Source organism: Nyctibius grandis, chromosome 9, assembly GCF_013368605.1.
Source record: "Nyctibius grandis isolate bNycGra1 chromosome 9, bNycGra1.pri, whole genome shotgun sequence".
NCBI classification, from domain to species: Eukaryota; Metazoa; Chordata; class Aves; order Nyctibiiformes; family Nyctibiidae; genus Nyctibius; species Nyctibius grandis.
The window spans coordinates 3,151,988-3,171,439 of NC_090666.1; the positions used below are offsets into that span (position 1 = coordinate 3,151,988).

At 40.3% G+C, this 19,452-nt stretch overlaps 1 protein-coding gene across 10 annotated transcripts in view; it reads left to right on the forward strand.

The window, feature by feature from the left end:
* GULP1 (GULP PTB domain containing engulfment adaptor 1) overlaps window positions 1-19,452 on the forward strand; it is a 163,459-nt gene that overhangs the window by 21,044 nt on the left and 122,963 nt on the right. For 4 of the 10 annotated variants that reach the window (XM_068407588.1, XM_068407586.1, XM_068407596.1 and 1 more), the window contains exon 1: window positions 6,346-6,449. The exons of 3 other annotated variants lie outside the window; for them this stretch is intronic. The gene's annotated coding sequence lies outside the window, so the exon portion shown is untranslated. Of the gene's footprint in view, window positions 1-6,345; window positions 6,450-9,624; window positions 9,644-19,452 lie in introns of those variants that run through there. 3 more of the 10 variants (XM_068407590.1, XM_068407594.1, XM_068407591.1) reach the window with 3 other exon arrangements.

A 19,452-nucleotide genomic window follows, 5' to 3' on the forward strand; every position in this document is an offset into this window, starting at 1 on the left:
TGTAAAAAACAATTGAACAGGCAGCTGATTCCAGTTTTCTGTTCAGTAAGCAATTTTGGAAGACTGTGGGCTATACAATTGTCTGATTTGCCTGGGTTGTAAAAGTTAAATGTAAAGAGAGATGAAATTTCAGCATACGGCTCTGTATTAGCAATTATATGCATTAGTGGTTAAGCTGGTGTATTGTGTCTACTTTATAAATGTTTATATTGAAGGTTTCTACTCATAGATGTAGATGACAGCCAGTGTTACAGAAAAGCTAGCTACATCTATTTGGTAGCATATCCAATCCTAACCCATGCTGATAGGAACATTGGCTATTCCGTTGTTCCTCAATAATTTAACACAAGGTCACTGTCAGGTGGGATGTAAATGTTTAACTTTTTATATTCAGCATATCCAAGTTTAGAACTCTCTAAACGTAAGCAAGCCTGGAGATAAAATGATACTGATGCTTACATAAAACCTGTCTTATTCATTCTGAAATATTTTGGAGTGTTTTCTGATTGCCTAAGTACATGTATAAACGAAATATGCAGTCTCTTTGTCTGTTCTGAAAATACAGGCAGCCTGGGGTGAAAGGCGGCTTTGAAATATCATGCTGTTGTCAAGAAAATTAATTCACTGATCATTGTCTATAAAAATCAATGGAAAAATTCTACAGTTATGAATGGTCTCTGGATCTAACTTCTCTAAAATGGAAAGAATGTGATAAGTTTACGTTAAGCTATGATGGGTATTTATACACCAAAATGTTTAACTTTTGCCATATGACTTCTCTCAAATTCAGAACTTCTTTCTCATTTGCAGATTGGCTCTGAATAGCATGGTAATTGTGGAATCATCTGTTTAAGCTGCAGATACAAAATGGAGCTTGTTCTAAAGTCTTTACCAGTTAGACCGTCTTCTGGAATTGTCTGCATTAAATTTTTGTAATTGTAACAATGAATGTCTAATGCGAATTAAAAGAATAAATGAAGTACTTGTGGTGGTATTCATCCTGAAACCAAGGCATGATTAGCAAATAATTAATTGTCAGTTTATGTCTTTGCATGACTTCACTGGCCGGAGCCCAGAAATACTGATTTTTCACAGTGGTGAAAAAGGTGAAGGGCTGCTCTTGGATGTCAAGTTCAGGTGGCAGAGTCTACAAATTCCTGTGACAAGTCTGAAAAATGGCCTGTGGACCTTATCCCAGGTGTGTAAGCCTGTAGGGCAAGGACTGCTGAGCTGTTCTGTGCCCACAGAGTTCTGTGGTGAACAAGCCACTTTTTGCATTGGAAAGCATTTAGTTTCACGCATGTCTGTGGATGCTGATATATTTTTTCAGTATGGACCTCTTCAGGCCACTGAAAATTCTTTTCTGTTTCATTTCTCCACACTTGATATCTTCAGAGGAAATGCCTCTGCTTATTAAAACCTAGTTTTTAATCTGTAATATTTCAGAAAATAGATTGTTAATGCATTTTATGAAATTATTCAACACATTGTTCAGACGGTAGACATATGCAAAGCCCCTATACTAGGCATGTTTAAATTGCCCAAAGAGGGGCATTTCAGTGATTGTAAGAGCTTGTTAAATTCTTGAGAGAGTTGTAGTGGGTTTGTGTCCCAGAGAGCGTGTACCTTACCAAAATTCTTACATGCACTGGCAAATTTTTCCTCTGGAGGTTTAAATGCAAAGGATCAGCTGTACTACAAATCATCTCTTGTTTCATGTCTGACCAAGTATTGGGCTAGATAAATCTGATGTCCAAAGTATTAGTAATACATGCAAGCATGGATTGAAGATTTTGAAGTCATTTTATGAGTTATGAAGAGTTTCACCTAATGATTGTGGTTTCTGAGCTTTTTGACAGATACCTTTGAGGTGAGATGTGTGCTTGAGATCTTCCTAGCAAGTACATATCTTCAGTCTTATGTCAGCTTTTATTACTAATTCATGATTCCTCGATGTGACCTTTCTTCTTGGATATTCCTTATCTCACTTTCACATGGTGCTAATTTTATCTGTTGCTTTACTTGTACTTCAGTGCTCAACTGTCAGAGTCTGAGTAGGAAGTTACACTCAGTAACAATTGATGCTCTGGCACGTGTACGGTATCATAGCTGATGCTGAAGTTTCTCGATTAAAATATTTACAAGAGATAAAGAAAAATAACTAGATGCTCTGATGATATGCCACAAATTGTGAGCTTTGGCCTCTTAGCTTAATGGAAGTCTGGTCTAAACAGGAGTTGCTGGGGTTACGCAAGTTGTTTTGGGTTTGTTTCGTTTTGTTTTTTTTTTTTTTTGTTTTGTTTTGTTTTTTAATATATATAAAACTAATTCCTGTCTATAAAGAGGTGGTGTTTCAAGGCAGCATTCAGTATGTCTTCAGCCCTCACTCTGGTGTTCTTTAGGATCAGATTAAGTTGGTCTATTGCATAAATTAGGAGACATAAAAAAGAACCCAGAAATATGAGTTCTGGAGAATAAGCAGTGTATTGAAAGTTGTCTGAACTTCAGATCAGGCTCCTAAAGATACGTTCCAGCTGTGATTGTTAGTGACAGAGAAATATAAATGGGCCCTTTCTGCTTGCACTGGTCACATGGGACAGTCAGCCTTTTGTGTAAAAGAGTCTGTATGAGCTTCACTTATTTGTTAGGTTTTTTTCCTTCGCCTTTCTGCCTAAGAATAAATGCCCAATTTAGTACTTGCACTGTGAAAATTGTTAGATTTGTTTAGTTACAGGGAGTGCTTTTCCAATGTCTTGTTTATTGGGAAAGAAGAGAGGGGATGAATAGAAAAGTGTTGTTTATATCTATATTTCCTGATTACTCTCACTAGCATGCCAAATATCTAATGAAAAACTGCCTTGTGAATGGTTTGCTTATTTATTTATTTATTGAACAAAGCCTGGTCTGCCGATGTGATCTTATGGTTCCATAGTGCTAGACTAGTAGAGCTGCAGATTAATGCCACTTATAGTATACTAGTCTAGCACTATGGAACCATATTATCAACCCCACCCTTTCCCTTCTGCCTTTAGTATTAATTCACACAGTAATACTGGATGCTTATGATGTTCAAATTGGAAAGGAAAAAACCTGCTACTTCAGGGTATAATAAAGCCAAATTTTTTTATTTTTAATTTTACAAATTGGTGGTAGCATTTATCTAAGGTGAGAAGCAAAAATAGTGGAGTCTGTATGGAATGAGAAAGGAAATAATTTTCCTGTCCCTGCTACAGATCCCGGTGCTCTTATAACAAGAGAAGCCTTCACTGTACCAGATTTAGTTTTACATGAGTTATGTTCATCCTTTGGGATGTCTTGGTGTACTATAGCATGCTTAAGGACAAGGTGGTAAACATCTGACTAGCTTAATAAATGCGAGCACCTGATGATTTTTTTATTGTACAGAACTCTGGAGTAGGCAATATTGCTTGATACAATGAGCATATGAGTGTTGGTACACTTATGTTTAGAACCTAAATATCCCCTTACTGTATATTCTTCCTTGAGGTTTAGAGAAGATTTAGTTTAGTTTTCACAACAGAAAAACATGAATAACTCTACCAACCAGTGTACTGAAGTCATTAGCTAACAGCCTCGATTAGCATAACATACAAAATGCAGAACAAATGCAGGAAAAGCAAGACTGACTTAGCCTTGAATTTTCTGCTGTGACTGTATTACCGTGATAGAAGGGTTCATTCAGTAGACCTGCCAGACAACTGGAGACTCAAGTTGTTAAAGAATAAATTCTCAGTTTTAATCTTGGGGGACAAAAAAAAAAAGAACCTTTGGAACAAAGGTAGTAATTAGTCTGAAGTACCATAGATTAGCCCCACTTAGAGTGGAATTTAATTGTTTGGAAGCAATTAAATTAACATAGACTGAGTCTGCTGAGCTTGGGGGAGGGTTGAGAATAGGGTTTTGTGTCAAAATCCGATAGTTAATGCACTCCCTCGGCTTTAGGATAACTTAACCTTAAAATTTAACATAACTTTCATCTTGCAATTTGTCATCAATTCAAAGACAACTAGTTTTCTGTAAATGAAATAGCCCTTCTTGGTAGAAACAAAACCTGTCTGGATTGAACTTTGATTCCTAGTCAGTAATGGCGAGGCAGATAGGACATCCCCTCCGTTATTACACTTGAGATTTCTGCCACTCTGGTCCCTCTCCCCCCACTTCCCCACCCCAGCTTTTTTTCTTCCCCTTTACTACCTAGGATTTGCTGATACTACAGTTTCCAGGAAGTTTGTCTGGGATTAAGGGAGGGATTGAGCCATTTTCCCACTCTGATTTTAGTCAAGATTAACAGGATGCATGTTATATCCACCTGTCATGGCCGGGGAGGGGGGAAGCACTTTGTGGCATACTGATCGATCTGCCACCATGGTTAAAGGAGGAAAGACACAAGACTACTACTGGTGGGAACCACAGAAGTGTCAGGAAGGCACCTGGCAAGAAGAGGTCCACTTTGTGTTGGAACTGCTGGACTTTTTTGTTTTCAAGAATGATGGGAATGGAGGAACCAAAGATTTAGTGGTCTGGTACTACCATCCTTTCTGCAGTGGAAAAGAGAGGACAGTATAGTCAAAAAGTGATGCTTGTTGTAGACAAGGTGAAGGTTGGGATCACATCTTCAGCAGAGGACTTTGGTGAGAAGGGGCCAGTCCAGTGCTGCCCATTTGCCTTGACTGCAGCTTTTTGGTAATGTCTGCACCTGCCGTTTGGGGAAAGGTTCTCTTGAGCAGGCACGTACGAGTTCTTCCATGCCTGGAGCTCCTCCTACATGTACAAGTAAAATGTTGGCAGCGGCTGCTGCTGCAGCTGCTGAAGGTGTAGGGCTGGTGAACAGAGTGGGGTGTTCTGTCCCTGATTTGTCAGTGAGGAGGGGAGGCTGAAGGATCATGTTAGGATGTATACCAGCTGTTCCCTTGTCCATTGCCTGACTTCCAGATGAGAAATTGGATGCTGAAAACACCTTGTTTTGGGGATGGGGGGGATTAAGTGTAGTCCCTCCCTCCCTCAAAAAAAACACCAGTGATGCTGTAGTTGCTTTTGGCTATTTGTCTGTGAAGTCTAGTGCATTGTATCTCTAGTAGTTGCTTTAGGTTTCAAAGCACGTTGTTTTATTGAGGTCTCAAGAATCCTTTGAATGTGTGGGACTTCTGTGTTTTCTGCTGGCTCAGTAGGTTTGCATTTGGCAGTAAAGAGTAATAACAGTTTAAGATGTAGTCAGATGTGACTGTGGAATGTGGTTTGGGCATGTATTTTAAAAGGAGGAACACAAGTTCAGATGTATGTGTTGCCAGTGATAGACCATTTGAAAAAAATCTTCAGTTTACAGATAATCTTTTCAGATCTCTCAGAATAGGGTTTTCACTAAGCACGTTAATGGTGTATGTCACTCAGACAGCCGGATTGTAGCAAAACACCAAATGGACCCAAAGAGATCTAGTCATCATCCTTAACTTCTTTGCATGCTGGTGGCTACAAGAATTAAGTTGGAACGTAAAGGGAAGGTGAGAAGAACTGAGCCCTCCTGGCTGTATTTCTCCTCAGAACGTGACTGCGCTATTTTGAACACAGACCACAAACGGGGAAGCGGTGACCGTAACCTTCCTCCTTAGCCTCTTACGTGTCTAGTTAGAAAAGGCAATAAGGGCTCTTCCAAACGTCTCTCATTTTCTGGACTGGATTTGAACAATGAGCTGATAATCCTAGGATCTCTCTCATATTCTCACTTGTCCTTGGAGGGGAACAAGGAGGGGAAGGAACTATCATCCTTGGGATGCATCCAGGTTTTAATGCCTGTTGATTGTGCTGCAGAATCCTGCTGTGTTTGTGGTTTGTTTTGTAGCAGTGGTCTACAAATCTGCTTGCAGGACACTCTGAGTGAAGGTTTAACCTGACAGACCCTTTTTCAGGGTCTGCAGGGCAGTAATGGGTGGACAAAGGCCCCATTTGGAGGCATTTTTGTTTTGTTTTCTAGTTGGAAATAAATCTTCTCCACAATTTATTCATTGTACTGTGAATGAAAGAACGGATGTTTTGATTTGAAAAGAGAATATTATTTATAATTCTTGAGTATAAACAAACTGCAGGGAGGAAGCCTTATTGGAAAGCACAACAGCCCTATTAGACTATCATGTAAGATTGAGTTCTGGGACAGCAAGTAATAACCCTTACAGTGTTTTGTATCAGTGACAAGTGTGTGTGTGTACATGTATTTTTAGAAGGCATCCAAAGGGCAGCCTGCTGCATGTTGGTTTGTTTATGGTTCCATGTTATGCAAAACACGGTATATTCCCGGCTCAACTCTGCTCCTGTTTTAAGTTCACAGTCTGCCTTTATCTGCCCCCTGTGAACTACTGACTGGTGCAGCGAGCAGGAGGCTGGTAAATGATAGAGCTGTCTTTCCGCCTCAGTTTCCTTATAAATGGCATCAAACGGTAACTGCTTTTCATTCCGCACTTCAGAAGGAGCGAGGCACAGAGGGAGGGTTTGCTTTTCCCCAGGGTGGCGTGGGTGTGACTGATGGAACAGAGCCAGAAGAATTTGGCAAAATAGGAGACTGTAAAAGGAATAATCTGTTTCTTCTGATGATGGATGGCACTTAGAAGGCAGCTGAGCTTGAAAGCCATTTCTCATGCTAAGGCTCTGTGCTGTGCAGGTCAGCCATTGAGCAAGTGCCGGCCTTCAAAGTGCAAGCTAATAGCTTGGCAGGTTGTGCCCAACAAGCGGCAAGTGATTCCATTTTAGTTCCTGGGAATGTGTGCAGGTTTTGGTGGGGTTGTTTGTGGATCGTAACATCTAGGAATTTTAGTATTTTTCTAATTACAGGGTGATATGTTTCGAAGTTCAGAAATACTTGAAAGAAAACTCAGTTAATAAGGAAATATATTTTTGTTCCTAAATATGGTGAATTGCTCTAATATCTAAAGATTTATTCTATTTAACAGCTGCACATGCTGTTAAGAATGTAGGGTAAAAAATGTATTTCAGCTTATTACCACAGCTGAGCAGGTGTTAACGTTTTTCTCATTTTTCTGTGGAGCAAATTGCCAGCTACCTGGGACAGAGCACCTTCACATGTCGCTTTCAGAGAAATGGTCACGGAGTAGTGACGGTGAGATTTGACAGGAAAATCTATAGTGGAATTCATATAGGATAACAGTTGTAAGAGACACTTATAGCCTAATTTGACAGGCAACACTCTTAGCTATTGGAGAGTTTATATTGTCATATTTACCTCTGATTTGGTAAAAGAAGTGTACTGTCTGGAATACTGCTTGTCTGGAATACTGCTTCCCAGTAAATATCTAAATACTGAGTTTGCCCCCTGAGTTTCAGAGCTGTCTCTTGAAGAGAGCTAAAACTTTGAACAGCTGCTTTTATTTGGAGTTGGAGTTTGAGAAGTAAGGTGAATGGAGAGATTTATATATTGAATGTCCAATAAACGGTAAAGTATCTATATAACCAAGAAAGTCCAAAACCATTATAAAATTTGGATTTTTCTGCTAGGAGATAAACCAGCACACGTTATCTATTGCTCTGAGAATACAGGAAATTCTAATCTTTAAACTGCTTGGGATGTTAGGTGCTGTACTTGGTTCTGTTTAAAGGATTGGGTTTTGAGAACTGTTCTCCCTATGATGATGTAATGTATTATTCAAAACATATTGATTGCATAAATAAGTTTTGTGAGATTGTGTTCCTTAAGCAGCAGCATCTTGACAATAAGTACGTTTATTTTAGTGTGTCTGAAACTCCCTGTGTTCAGGACACAGACAGGTGTTCATATCTGGATACACATGTGCACTCTATGCAGTTTCTTAAGAATGTTTTAGATTAGCAGTGAGCCTTAACAAAGCATTCAGGTGAAGGAGGAACCTAAACTCTTTAGATTTCCATACCAGCCAGGAAGATCCATTGCATTCTTGTAGAATGAACTCTCCTTACAGTTTCAATTCAATGAAAACAGAATATGGTGCTTACTAGTTAGCACATTAGTTCAGTACAGCGTGAGAATCTCTGCTTCAAATTCCTCATTCTGCTTTTTATGGGATATTGGGCAGTTCCCGAAATCGCAATGGGAGTTAAGTACTTCTATGGTCCTGGGAAGTACTTATTTTTCTGGATGTTAATTCTGAATTTACAAAATGTGCTCCTGCTTCTCTTCTTACCGTATCTTGATGTTATGAGGACAACTAAGAAAATGTTGCAAGGTATTTTTATCCTGTTGTAATTGTGATCTTATAGAATCATGTGATAAGACTAAGGTGTCTGCATACAGAAGCAGGATTTTTTTTTTCCCCCTCAAATAATGATGTTCAGCAGAATTTGGAGAACAGTGGCTTACTTCACTTAGCCTCACAGGGCCAATTTAATGTAATGGCAGATATGTTGTAAGGTGTTGACTGCACAGTTTTTCAGAACATCCAGTTAGTGATTGAATATGCTGGTGTGATTTAACAGAGTTAGTTCTAAAACTCTGTCACCTAAATCAGGGGACTGGCAACCTTATTTATTGGGGCCTTGGTTGTTCTTATCATTAGAAATATGCTGACCATATGGACACATTAGACATTCAAAAAAAACCCAAATAACTGATCTCTATAGGAGAGATCAGAAAGAAAATGTAGGTCAATGTACCTTTTGTGTAGATCTGATATGCCTGTGATGGGAAGTTATTGGCTCTGGGAACTTCTAATTGATTTATGGGAAGTAAATTGTTGAACAGGCGGTTGCTTACAACATGGATGTCAGTCTCCTCAGAATATAGAAATAATGAGTATATTCCAGTTTTATATGCAAAATATTGTGTTCTCTCTTAAAATTTTTAAAAACAGAAACCCAAACTGTAGTCATCCGGTTCAGGGTGAGCCTAGGTAAAATCTTTTTTCTTTTTTTCTGCATGTGAAAGAAAGACATAGTGATACTACCTAGCTTTAAGCAAGAGCTAGAGCAACAGATGGATGATGGTATGTGTAATTTATGTTTGATTCAAGTTTACAATAGTCATTAGAATTTCTCTCTGATTTTTAGAGAGATAACAAAACCAATACAAGGAGAAAGGAATATGGAATGTTTCTACTGCATTTTCATAATTATACCTTTTGGTAAATTGATGCTCCATATTTTGGCTGACTTTGTGCTAATATTGTGATACATTTTCTTATCAGGCAGTTCATGCAAAACTTTATTACCCGATGAAGCAATAAAGTGGCATAAGGCATGCAGTTTCCTGCCAATAGCACACATGGCATTGCCATACCATTACTTAGTGTGATTTGGTTTACAAATGCTTCCTTATTTTTATAAATTAAAAGGATACTGGCTACCAGCTTCTGCCAAGTAGTGACTTAGCCATGTATTAGCTAAGGATTATGAAAATAACGGTTTTATTTTGCATTTGTTTGTGCCTGATACTTTCTGCAGATGTTTAATGTTGTTTGAGATACTAGATATGAATCAGATAAGAAGCTGTATAAGCATGAATGTTGTTTGGAAATTGTCCTCATTTTTCTTCTTCAGTGTCTCAGTATGGCTGGCATTTTTCCTGGATGTGGCCGTGTCTGCCTGCATTCTGAATTTGACAGTCCCAAGCCATTTTTCTTGCAAGTTCTACAAGTTTTTTTTCATGGTAAAGCCCCTATATTTTTACCTTAGCCTTCGTTGTGAATCTTCCTGGAATGTTATGAGGAAGGAAGAGGATGGCTTTTAATGAATTTATTTTCAGAGACTTTTAAAAGCTGCCTTACTTGCAGGCAATGGCACGGGCAATTGGTCATCCTGTGCCTCTGGTGGAAGAGGGACATTTGTCCTGCTGTGCAGTAAGGTGTGTAGGAAGAATATACTGACTAGTAGAGGAAGAGGGTGAGAGTGCGTTATCCAGACTTTTTCTTAACAGGCATGCCTATTTCTGTGTACTTCTGTGGAAAAAAGTTAATCTCTAACAGAGTTTAAATGAACAGAAAGCTGTAAATTAGTATGCCTACAGTGAAGCGACAGCTTAGATACAATAAGTTACTTTCTGAGATCTCGGTAAGGACAAAAAAAATTAACCTAGGCTATCACTATTACTTTGTGTTAGAGTAGTATAATCTGATAGCTGTCTTGGGAGGGAGGGGAAAAGAAAGTTTTTATTGCGCAAAGTCCTTGTCTATATCATAAAGAGACTTTGGATTGCTTCAAATCAAAATACTTGGCACTAGCCAAAATATTTTATTGTACAGAACCTTTCAGAGGGACAAGCTGTTTGGAGTTGAAGGAGACCTTACTTTCCCCTATTGGAAACTCTGTAGTCAGTTGATGATATCTTAATGAGTATTCTTGGTTACGCCTGTGAAGTATCTCATTATTATTTAATTCTGGAAGATGACTGTTCCTGGGGTTTTTTTCATTGAATGCTGAGAACATACTTGATATTATACTATTTTTTTTTTAAGCTCAGTGTCATCTGTGCTATGATTTCTGCGGTTACCTCATGATGTCGTAGTTGTAGGTAGATATAAATGACAAGTCATTTAATTTGTTAGACTGCCTGCTAGCTTTTCTTTTCATTGCTGTTAATACAGTAAAGCGCTCTGTAGTAGCAGTGGCTCAAATTCTGTTGGGTGGATGAGGAGGTACACATGATTTTGGCAAAAGGACCCTGAAATTAAAGATGATTCCCATAGAGTATCCTTATAAGCTGCTAACTGTGGAGGGATTTCCTTTTACTGGTGTTTTCAACCACCTGAAATAAGGGGTGCTAATTCTAGATTAGCTGGACTCCTCAATCAAAGGACTGCATGCAGTGTTCAGCCTGGCAGGGAGCTTGGTGAGAAAACTGGTGGGTAGGATGGACTTCAAATCAAGGAGAGCTTGGTAAAGATGTAGACAGACCCCCATGGCCAGCTTTACTGGACTGACCCACAGCAAAGCGAGTGGTGGATGGCTTGAAATATTGTATGGACAAATGCATCCCGGGTAGCAAAGGTGCAGACTTTTGCAAGACAAGATTACAGAAGGCTGCTACTACACAACATTGACCCTGATCACCAAATCACAATGATGCCTGAAAGCATTTTGGTAAGGACAGAGGGAAAAAAAAAAAGTGGCTCATTTTGTTTTCTTTCCAAGTATATAAAGAAGAATCAGAAGAAGCTACAAAATTATATTTGTCTTCCAAATAACCATGCTAACTTGGTATCCACATTACATTTTTGTATATGCTGACATATTGTCTGGTTTTTGGCCACACCTACAAGAGACACCACTTAGTGCTATATTTCTGCTGCTTATCATAGATCCATCTTCACGCAGTACTAGGAATAATAGCAGGAACATGAAAAAAAATCTGTCTATTTTACTAGTCTTCTCTTATCGGAGTAATTACTAGGTAACTTGTTACTCTAACTTCACTAGGTAAGGTCGCTTAAATTTGGCACTTGAGTCTCCCAAACTTCTTACCTTCCCTCTCACAGTTAAAATTGTTTTGTCTCACTACTAGAGATATTCAGCCTTCATGGAAATAAAAGGTGGGATTTGTGTTTTATTTTTGTAAAGAGAACACAGAATTGTAATTTCAAGAGTACTTTATTACCTGAATTTTATAGACATGGATTTTCAGGGACTTGAAGCATCCGAACAGGGCCTGCCCAGTGTGCAGTGTTCTTAGAAACCCTGTGCTGCTGTATTGGGAAATACAGCTATTAGCTGCAGTTAAGACGATGCATGTAAAACAGTTCCTCTCTTTCTCAAGGCTGCATACTCGGGGTAATAAAAGAACTCCATGTATAATGAAACGTGAAATTCCAGGGTTGGTAACAAAAAAAAAAAAGTCTGGTATTCCAGTTTGACCTCTCTTTTGGAATTTCTTTAAAGGTTTAGGTAAGAGGTCTGTGCTTGTGTGATTCAAGTTGCTTGGGGGTAAATTGGAGATGAAAATCTACCTGGTGTTAATATGAAGTGGAGCACTCTATGTGAAGTAAAGTTATTCAGAAGTTCCCTGTACCAGCAATTATTTCCACTCATCAAGTTACTCTTCCCCTTGGTATACATTAACACTTTAATAACAGACATGGAATAATTCTTCTGAGGTGTTTACAGTCTGAGAAACATCTTGCTTCCAAACCCGGTAGCTTTTATCTCTTACAAGACTGTTCTGAAAAAGATCGGGGAATAGTATCAGGGGAGATGAAGCAGCGGAGTGCTGCGACAGCCGTGAAGGCTTAGTGAACTTTCATACCTCTCTAGCATTAGCAATATCCCTCTGTTGTTAAAAGTGAGCAGCAGCCTGGAGTTTGCAGTCACAGTATGTTTGTTTCAGTTTTTGTAGAAGATACATGCATCTTTTGTGATTTGCTTGAGTGAAGCTTATTAGGGTCCAGTATCGTCAAGGTGAAATGAATCCTGGCAGCTGCTTCTGTGAGTGAATTCTTATTTGAAGTCTCCTAGGTGGCCTGTGTTTCATGCTGTTTAGTTGCAAGATCTTTGTGTTCTGCCAAAAAAAAATGTGAAGTACATATTCCAAAGTTTTTCTCTTGTTTTTTAAGCAAAGAAGCGGTAGTAGTTTTATGGTATAATGGAATGACAGATTTTCTAGATGGTAGTTTTTTGGTATGCAGATATTGCAGCCACTTGTTTCTGACACGTATATTATGGCACATTTGACAATGTTGAAAGCCAGGGAATTGGAATTACGTTTAATGCACTGTTTGTTTCTCTCAAAATACAGTTTCTGTTTCTGTCAACCTTATGTAAGAGGTGTTAAATGAAACAGGTGAGCTACTGCAGATGGTACCCCTGACTATGCTGATATTCAGCGGATACGTGTTCCTGCTCCAGAAGTCTCAGCTGGGCCAGCTACTTCTTTAACTATGTTTGTGTGAGCTTTTTTTGTTTGTTTAATGTCCTCCAGATGCTACTGGTAACTTCTTCAGGCCCATGTAGGTGACTGTGAGATATTCTAATATGTATGGTTGTATTAGCGTTTATCTGAATTACAGTTTTGAGGCCTTACTAATCACCGATGTCTGAGATAATGGACCTTAAGGAGGCTGCCTTCTGTGACACCTGAGTCTGAATTGCATGTGGATAGTCGTTCTTGCATATTAGCGAGAGATGGTGAAGAGTATAGCACTGGTAGAGAGAATGAGGTGAAACGTAAATGATGGAGTAGGTGATTTTTGCTTTGTCTATCTCATAATCAAGTTTGATTCTAAAACACAGCCATGACCACGATGTCTGCTTGCAGACAAAGTTGTTGAGAGACTGGGTGAGCCTAGAAAAGATCCATAAAAATGAGTAAAAGATTGGCAATTAGAGACTTAAAGCTTATCAGAAACAGAAATGAGAAATGCCTTTGCTATATTGGAAAACAGCAGGTAGTAATGCCTGTGTTCATTTGGAGGGAGACACATAACACAAATCAATCACTAAACCAGATGCTGGATAACTCGCTTTGGAGGTCAGCCATATGTTTTTGACAATGAAGATGATTAATCCTTTGAACAAACTACCGTTTGGGAACAACACTGTAGCCATCCTTTGAAATGTTTAAATTGAAACTGGAAGTTTTTGCTTTAGCTTTTCAGAGGTGGAAATCTTTACTAGATTAAATGTAATGGCCTGTGACAGGTACAACAGGTAATTTTGGTCCTTAAATTTAGGAATGCTCTTGCTTCCTAGCTTTGTACTCTGATGTGTTGTTGGCTGCTACATATGGAACAGTCTCCTTTGCTTAGTGTTTTTTTTACTAAAGTGTGATGTACTCTTAGGGTCCACATATAAGCTTCCAAAACACTTTTTTAACAGCTCACCTATTGACATTTTAGAAGCTTCTGCCATCTTAGTGGATGTCTTCAATAGTAGCTTCTCTTTGATTTGTGCTTCTTGCTTTTGTCATATTGTTCAAAACTCAATAACTGTGTTGGTATTTGAGAAAAGAGCCATTTCTTAAGAGTGTGACAGGTAGAGGTTCATTTTGTTCTTTCTCTTACTGTAATAAACCATCTTACAAGAAAGATTTGGTCTTTAACTTATTGGTATTTTAGCTTTTTATTATTTATGGCTTCAGGCTGTACTCAGAAATATTTTGGTGCCTTCACCAATACATTGGGATGAACCTCTAGTAGAGCACCCTGTAGCATTGTTTTTTTTAGTACTGTGAGCCCTTCTCATTCTTGTGGGATTGAAAACACAACTATGTTCTTTACAGAGGACCTAGGAGATACAGAGGATGGAACATCTTACTCATAATTTTTTTCATAGTGGGTCCATTTCATTCCCCAGTGTGTGTATTTTGTTGTAGTAAACATTGATCTAAAAAGTTCTGAAGTGTTGTTTAAATTAGCATGGTTTAGCGTTAACAGCAGAACTGGCAAGGTAGGCCTGGTAGCTGTGATCAGTCGCCTTTTCGGTTGCTGCCTTTCCTTGAGGTGGAATGACCCCTGTGATAATACTGAATTGTCCTTGAAAGACTGTTTCAGTTTTCTTTCCATTTTATTTTCTGTTGTATGCTTGCATTCCTTTCTAAGAGTGTGTGGATCAGAGGTACCAACTGGAAGAAGGGAGGCAACTTCTTTCCTTGGAGCAAATGAGTCTGCTTATGGGAGAGGAATTTCCAGAGACTGTGTGACACCTGGCAAGTGCTGCAGAAAGTCGCAGTTCACATAAAGTGTCAGAAGCTGCAGTGAGGAGCAGATGGAGCTAGCAAGGCCCTGGAGACCATGGCAGGTACTCCGTAAGGACTAGAAGCCATCAAGCTGGTTTAGAATCTCACAAACCTCACGCAGACTTGGCTCAAGCTGAGCCCAGAAGGAGGATTCATTGGCAGGGAACCAGTAGGGAGGGGAAAAGCTCTGTCTTTTGTTGGGCCAACCACGCTGAGTTTTCATTTCTCAACTGATTTGTTATCACAGATGTTTTGATAAGATTTGTCTTTTCAGTTTTAAAAACCTTAGATTGTTTTGGGCATCTTGTTGTAGGACAAATTCACGGGACAAATTCGGCTCTAGCTCAGGCCAGCTTGGATTCCTAGGAGAACATCGTACAGCAGTTAAGTAGGAGCAATGGGCTTCAGTAGTGGATGACTTGGACAGCGAAGGCTGTAATTGCTGTGGAATATACCTATGGCAGGAGTTAGGAGAAATTTTGAGAATGGCTGTGTGGAATCAGATTAATACACTGTCTTCGTGCTATCCTATTTGTATAGTAATTTTCTTCCTCATCATGTAGCGGGGAAGAGTATAAGAATAAAGTAGCGCACAGAGACACTTTCTTAGTGATCTGTAAGTCAAGAACAACTAGGATCGAAGATGATTTATTTTGTGCTTAAGGGAACTTCGTGGGCATTTTACCCCCATAGGTTTGTCCAGACACTTTTTGAATACTTGAAAGTTTGGAGCATGCAAACAGCATAAGCTTTTATCAGTGTCCAAGTTAGAAACTATGTGTGCGTATGTACTGAATACACAGGGGGAACTTGTTATTGTAATGGTATTGATACAGTTGCCAAACATCAGTACTGGGCTGTTTGTTTCAGCACGTGGATTTAAATTGACTGCTTAAGGGGTTTTGACTATATTGTGGTGATTTCTCAGGAGCCAACTACCTGATTAGTGGACATCTGTTCAATATTTTAGCATACTAATTTTAATAATTAGTTAATAGATGATCCTAGCTTTACGTTCTTTAGAGCTTACTTTGAAAAAATACTGCTTAAATTTTTTTTAATCCTAAGCAGTGTTCCTGTTAAATCATTGATGTGGGGCAGGGGAAGAGGCCCAGAAATCTCACTAGTTACATGCATAGTTAAATGCTGTGTTGCTTCCAGAAAAATTAGAGGCTGATGTAGGAAGGTCTTTAAAGGAATTTCTCAAAAGGAAATCGAGCACAATAATGTAAACTGAATGTCATTCCACTGGAAAGGAAATCTAGTGAATAACTGAATTGTGAGAGAACAAAGGTACTGAGGTAGCTGTTCGGCTTTTAATTAAAAATCAAAGCAGTGGTGTATTTTTTTTTTCCTAGTTCTGTGCACCATAAAAAATGAACAGTTGTACTTAACTTTGTAAAATATACACCATGTCTTTGTAGGAGGCATGCAACATCTTATAGAACTGGCTCATGAACTTTGTGGTTGTCGGTTTTTTTTGAAGTAGATGGTTGCTAGAAATCAATTTGATATCTATCAGTCTCTCATATTATATGTAAATGTAAGTTTGAACTAGACCTCTCTGAATTCAGAGGATTTGTTTGTATAAACGTGAGAAGGTCGTACCTTACTTGGCTTTTGGAATATTAGAATTATATCCAAGGTGTACTATTTGGCTTACTCTTTTTGGTAAATTTAGTTATCCTACAAATGAAGCCCCCAAAATGCTAACACTGTAAAAAGATGTAGCATATGCACTCCAGGAAAAAGTGCAAAACTTAGATTTTCTGGTTTGTGCAAGGAGATTTTTTGCAAAAACAAGGGAGGGGAGAAATGGGCTTGTAGCATAGTTTTGGAAGTTGTTTGATATGGGAGCAGGGGTATCTAAAAGTCTTAGACAGCAAATACCTTACAAAAAAGGAAGGTTTGAATAGAATTTATAGCAAAAGCCGAGGTTAGACATTGTGCTGCTGGCAAGTATCCAGAAAGAAGGCAAAAAATATTTAGGAAGTGTGTGTTATTGATACATCTTTCACAGTAGATGTAATAGCCGTGGGGGAGAGGGGGTTGGGTAACATAGGCAATATGCGAAAGGAGCTAACTAAAAGTCCCTTGATCTTAGAAATCTTGCTCAGAATGGTTCTACTGCAAGAGAGAACTTCTTGTAAAATACAGGAAGAATGCCTTCAGAAGCTTACCGTGCAGAATTTTTTTATGTTGTAATTCCAGCTTATCCAGCACAATACAAGTCACTGCCTGTTTTAACTGTTAACGCTTATGTGAGCTGAATTTTCACAGTGGCCGTTCTGACATCTGTCTGTCTTTTTATATGATTACAAAGTCAATGTTTCTTGCGGTAAATCTGTTGTGCACAGTTTTGTTTATGTTTTCATCCGCAAAAAATATCCTGCTTTACAGAATCACAGAAGGATTCAGGTTGGAAGAGACCTCTGGGATCATCGAGTCCAACCATTGCCCTGACACCACCCTGTCAACTAGACCATGGCACTAAGTGCCATGTCCAGTCTTTTCTTAAACACCTCCAGAGATGGTGACTCCACCACCTCCCTGGGCAGCCCCTTCCAATGTCTAATGACCCTTTCTGAGAAGAAGTACTTCCTACTGTCCAACCTGAACCTCCCCTGGCGAAGCTTGAGGCTGTGTCCTCTTGTCCTATCACTAGTTGCCTGGGAGAAGAGGCCAACTCCCACCTCACTACAACCTCCCTTCAGGTAGTTGTAGACTGCAATAAGGTCACCTCTGAGCCTTCTCTTCTTCAGGCTAAACAACCCCAGCTCCCTCAGCCGTTCCTCATAGGTCAGACCCTCCAGACCCTTCACCAGCTTGGTCACCCTCCTCTGGACTCGCTCCAACACCTCAACATCTTTCTTGAAGTGCGGGGCCCAGAACTGGACACAGTACTCAAGGTGCGGCCTCACCAGTGCCGAGTACAGAGGGACGATCACTTCCCTAGACCGGCTGGCTACACTGTTCCTAATAGAGGCCAGGATGCCATTGGCCTTCTTGGCCACCTGGGCACACTGCTGGCTCACGTTTAGCCAGCTGTCGAGCAGCACCCCCAGCTCTCTTTCCGCCGGGCCGCTTTCTAACCACTCTTCCCCCAGCCTGTAGAGCTGCATGGGGCTGGTGTGGCCGAAGTGTAAGACCCGGCACTTGTTCTTGTTGAACCTCATGCCGTTGGTCTCGGCCCATCTATCTAACCTGTCCAGATCCCTCTGAAGGGCCTTCCTACCCTCCAGCAGATCGACACTCCCACCCAGCTTGGTGTCATCTGCAAATTTGCTGAGGGTGCACTCAATCCCTACGTCTAGATCATCTATAAAGATATTGAACAGCACCGGCCCCAGAACTGAGCCCTGGGGAACACCGCTAGTGACCGGCTGCCAGTTGGACTTTGCCCCATTCACCACCACTCTCTGGGCTCAGCCATCCAGCCAGTTTCTAACCCATCGAAGAGTCCACCCATCCAAGCCCTGGGCAGCCAGTTTGTCTAGGAGGATGCTGTGGGAGACAGTTGTCAGATGCCTTACTGAAGTCTAGATAGACTACATCCACAGCCCTGCCCTCATCTACTAAGCGGGTCACTTGGTCATAGAAGGAGACCAAGTTGGTCAAGCAGGACCTGCCTTTCATGAATCCATGTTGGCTGGCCCCCATGCCCCCCATTGTCCTGCATGTGCCATGTAATGGCACTCAGGATGATCTGTTCCATCACCTTGCCTGGCACCGAGGTCAGGCTGACAGGCCTGTAGTTCCCTGGATCATCCTTCCAGCCCTTCTTGTAGATGGGCGTTACGTTTGCTAATTTCCAGTCAGCTGGAACTTCTCCAGTTAACCAGGACTGCCGGTAGATAATCGAGAGTGGTTTGGCATGTTCATTTGCCAGTTCCTTCATTACTCTGGGGTGAATCCCATCCGGGCCCATAGCCTTGTGGGTGTCCAACTGGCACAGCAGGTCACTAACTGTCTCCTCCTGGATTACGGGAGGTTCACACAGCCCCCCGTCCCTAACTTCAGGCTCTGGGGGCCGAGTCTCCTGAAGACAACTGGTCCGGACATTAAAGACAGAGGCAAAGAAGGCATTGAGCACCTCTGCCTTTTCCTCGTCCCCTGACACTACACTACCCTCCTCATTCAGCAAGCGGTGGAGGCTCTCCTTGACCCTCCTTTTGCTGTTGAAGTATTTGTAGAAACTTTTTTTGTTATCTTTGACTGTAGCAGCCAAATCAAGCTCTAATTGAGCTTTGGCCCTTCTGATCTTCTCCCTACACGACCTGGCAACATCCCTATAGACCTCCCAAGTTACCTGACCCTTCTTCCAGAGCAAATAGGCTCTCTTTTTTCCCTTAAGTTCTAGCCTAAGTTCTCTGTTTAACCAGGCCGGTCTTTTTAGTGTGGTTATTTGTGGTAGTGGTATGGTTTGATACACGAGGATGTCCTTGGGATTCTGATCTGGTCACAAGTCTGGTTATAGAAAACCTGTTTTGGCACGTGACTGGTAATTGGTAAAGCTGTGATAATTTCATTTTACGGATGCAGAAAATGAAAAGTACTTTTCAAATAAAGGTACCTTTGTAGTGATTGTCAACATGGATATGTTCATCACTTGAAGTTTCATTAATAATCACAACGTTAGTTAATAAGAAAAAATAATTTCTAGGGCTTCAGTGCATTAGGGGTCTGAGTCAAGTTATACTTAACTAGAGGGAAAGGCTCCCGTCAACTTCCCCCCACGCCCCAGCTACCTGTCAGGAGAGCTTAAGTATTAACCAGGGTTTTTAATGATTTCG